Consider the following 4,709-nt stretch of genomic DNA (forward strand, 5'->3'; position numbering starts at 1 on the left):
TAATGAACACATCTCACTAGAAGGTGTTATTACACATCCGTTAGAAGTAAAGGCATAGAAGCACTTTAATTATACACATCATACCTTTTCTAGAGAATCAAGAAATATAAGATTAGGTTTTTACGTAAATGTTTTACTCCATTTAGCAAGTTTTCTTCACTTTACTCTTGCTGGCCTATGATACTCATACCTTATAATCTTTCCCTTCAGTAATGCATGACTACTCCCTCTATATTTCTAATGCTTATCATTCTAGTTCTATATAATCCAAAAGTAAATATCGATGTGTTCTTATAACCTTTAATTGATGATTCAAATTTATTATGGAAAGTGGAAGTAAGTATATATGATATCTCCATTAAACAAAACTATAGCATTACTATAAACAATTGGGGACTTCCCTACTTACGATATGCTCTCATGTTGGAACACATCTTAGAAAGTTTGGTTATACATTTTGTATGGAATATATAAATTCATTCACTTTTAAATATGGATATAAGATCATTTGGTTTTACTGTACCTGCAGTACATCCTTTCAGGAAAAATAAAGATGCCTTTGCTAAAAATAAAATGGTGATATCGCAACGTCCACCTAGATAAACTAGTGAATAAATATTTTAAAGAGTAAGATTCATGCCCATAATACTAGATTCTCTAATATTAATTGATTATTGAACAAAAAAAAGTATTTTTTGGACATTTCCATATTGGAGGACAAACTTGATCAAACATAACTTGGATGTGATGCATATAGAGAGAATTATTTTTGATAACATAGTCAATATATTTATGGACATCAAAGTTAAATCAAAAGACAATATAAAAATAAGGTTGGGCTTAAAAGAGATTTGAAGTGAAAAAATTTTAGAGTTGAAGGATAGTGGAAATAGAGAATTTCTTAAACCAAAAGCTACTTTCACTTTGACTTTAGAGTAGAGATGAGAAGTTTTTAATGGGTAAACACTTTTCAGGTACCTAATGTATATTCTTCCAATCTAAGTAGATGTGATGATATAAGATCTGGGAGAGTATTTAGATTAAAAAGTAATGACTTTTATACCTTCATGCAATATCTACAACCATTTTCCTTTACTTTTCTTCCATATCAAATTTTAAATCCCTTGGTCGAGCTATACATCTTCTTCAAGGATTTATGCTCTTCAAAATTGAATGCATAGCACTTAATTCTTATGGAATAGCATACCTCTTTTATATTGTATAAACTTCAGAAGATATTTCTTCTAGCATTTTTTACTCTATTGAGCATTTTCCCATACATTTACCATATTAAGCTTAATTTGTGAAGCATATTTAATGTTCAATATTTGTGGATGTATCCTTTTAAGAGGTATTTAATAAACTTAAGAAGGCTGGTAATTATAAAGCACATCTTAAAGGCTTAATTTTATATTTAATGTACGAGATAACCCAATTTTCTCGTATTACTTTGACCCAATGTCACAATCAAGTAGAAGTATTACACCTTTAAATGTGGGTTATGTAGATTCATACAGATCCTCATATATATATATATATATATATATATATATTCAACATTGTGGTGAACTCGTAGGTGCTAGCACCATACGCTATTTGGCTGATAAGGAGATCAAAACTACCACATTGTATGTCTTGCTTAATTATGATGAAGTTAAGCCACACTTTAAGTAAGTATGGCTAAGCTTGATCTTAAATTTATTACTTAGAAACCCTAAACCATAAATTTAACAGTTTAATTAACTGTTTGAGTATAACAATATCATTAGAAGTTAGAAAGATAGTGGAAATAGAATTCCCTAGTTGGTTAAAAAATATGGTACATATATTAACTATTTATTTCTACTAATTTCTTTTAATTAGTTAACATTATTGTTAATAAACATGATAAAAATATATTGAATCACAAAATTAGGTTCAAACTCAACCTAATGATTTATAATATCATGGGCTTTTGGATCTAGCTTAGGGACTTAATAGATTAGTGAAATATTTTTCAATTTTTTTTTGGTTAATGGCTACAAACTACAAACAAAAATCTTTGTGTGAAGGGAGGTAGACATATAATACTGGTGTTTGTGTAAGAGGGAACTCCCAATTAGATGATGATTCTGAGTATTATGGGGTATTTCAAGAAACACTACAATTGGAATATCGAGTTATAAGAAATAAATGTATTTATTTAATTGCGATTGGTTTGATCAAGTACATAGTAGAGGTACAAGAACACATCCTCTTTACAACATAACAGAAGTAAAGTGGGGTAGTAGACATGCAAAGTTTGATCGATTCATCATTTCTAGCCAGGCAAGGCAAGTCTATTTTGTTAACTATATGAGTAGAATATGAGGAAAAGAAGATTGGCTAGTAGTAATGAAAGCCAAACCTATGTGAGTAATTAAGAAAACCATATCAAAACAACCAGCACATCAAGAAGGGTTAATGTCAAACTTAAAAGATCTTACTAATAATGTTGATGAACAAATTACAACTAATGATAGTGAGTTGCAGTTTGAGGAAGTATATTTAAACGTAGAGGAAATTCTTGAGGAATCTGATATTGGTGCAAAAGTTTCATTATATAAAAGTGATTAAATAAATAATTTTTAACAATCAAATATGTATGAATAACTTTTATTAATAATATGATTTATTTAAATAGCTTGTATTAATTAGTTTATTTATTTTACTATTAGTTGACTTCATTTATTTTATTATTATTCCATTTATTTTAAATTTTCTTTATAATTAATTTTGCTAATACTTTTATAAATTTTTTTATAGAAGGCTTTGGGTGATGAGCATTATAAAAGATTTATCAATAAAATTTTTGGAAAGCACAATAAGAAGATGAATGGTGGCCCACCCAATAGGTCAATATATATTGAGAAGACCTCTTCATCTCAACCTATCACTTAGAGTCAACCTAGCCCTCCTTTACCTACTCCTACAGCTAGTTGGCCATTGTTCTACTAACTAAACCCCTACTTTAGTTCGCTAGACACCATGCACAATGCTCCTTTCTAACCTTACTACCCATCTCCACCATCTTATGGAGGCCCTCACACTTATCCATATCGATTGTATGTCCCACTATACTATCTGCACCCCCCCCCCTGTAGGTGGACCTTCCACCCTAGTTATAATATAGTAAAAGATAAAGGGTCGCATATTGATTGAACCAGATAGTGACATGTATATACTTATTATATTATTAACATTTAACTAAATTCAAATAATTTTTTTTTCTCACGTAACATATTTTATATAGTTTTTACCCTTCAGAATAACTGATACATACAATATGCAAAATAATATGGAGTAGGTATGATGCTTCATATATTTCTTGGAAGAAAGTCCAGAAAGTAGTGTGAGACATGTGGTTCAAAGTGTTCGCAATTAGTTTTTATGAAAATATATTTTATATTATATTTTTTTACCTAAGCTAACAAAAATATATATTTTATTTTATATACTTTTATCTGTAGAAAGATTTTTGTTGGCTGCCCCATCAAAATAATAAAATCAGAAATAATTATAAGTGTTAAGAGAGTTGCTATTTTACATGTTTACATTCTTACAACTTGTATTATTTTGATGATTTCAATTATTATTGTTTTACATATATCTCCTAACACTATTTGGAACATTTATTTCTTGCCCTAGTGTGTACTAACATTTCAGGAAAATCAACTCCAAGATATTGAAGACTTGTAATCAAATTCAACAAATGTTCATAATTTTTTATATGAGAGGGAGTGATTGTAATTGAGTGAAAAATCACAATATACACACTTAGGGTATTTTTTTTAACTGGTCGTACAGGATGAACTTAGTTTGTATGGGACGATCATGTCAATTACCCCTAAGGAGAGCAATGGATCGAACAGGCTGAGAGAAAATTTTTCTAAGTCCTAATCGTCCAGGACGAATTTAATAGTCGTCCCGGGACGAACGTCTCTGTATTCTCACCATGGCATGTTTGTCCAGACGAAAAATAAGGTTCATCCCCGGACGATCTTCTCTATCTAGAGACTCGCTCCATTTGTCTAGAAGAAATATAAGGTTCGTCCCAGGATGATATTCTCTGTCTTGAGGCTCGCTCCATTCGTCCATACAAAAAATAAGGTTCATCCCAGGACGATCTTCTCTGTCTTGAGGCTCGCTCCATTCATCCAGACGAAATATAAGGTTCATCCTAGGACGATATTCTCTGTCTTGAGGCTCGCTCCATTCGTCCAGATGAAACCTATTCGTCCCAGGATGAATTGAACCGACATACGTCAGTTGGTTACATCCTGAAGAATTTCGTGAACCGACTTATGTAATAACCGTTTCGTACCGGATGAACTTGGTTCGTACGGGACGATTAGCGTGTACGAAAATATTTCGTACCAATATACATAAGAAGTTATCCAAATTCACAAGTAGAGATCTACCTTAAACACCAAGTGAAGCCTTCACGCTCCAGTGGTAGGATCCTCCTTTGAATGCTCTCTCACACTCTCTCTCTGACTTTTCCTCTTAATAGGCACGAAGATCAAATGGAAAAAAAGATTTAGTGGCAGTCTAATTTGGACTATTTATAACAAATAAGAAGAAAACCGCCCAAAAACTACAAGTTATCAATTCTGTATGCAGTGGATCGTCCCGTACGATCGTGGATCGTCCTGGAGACGATTTTACTTAAATGTCAGAGAATGAGAACC

This window comes from Dendrobium catenatum, unplaced genomic scaffold (genome assembly GCF_001605985.2).
Source record: "Dendrobium catenatum unplaced genomic scaffold, ASM160598v2 fragScaff_scaffold_621, whole genome shotgun sequence".
NCBI classification, from domain to species: domain Eukaryota; kingdom Viridiplantae; phylum Streptophyta; class Magnoliopsida; order Asparagales; family Orchidaceae; genus Dendrobium; species Dendrobium catenatum.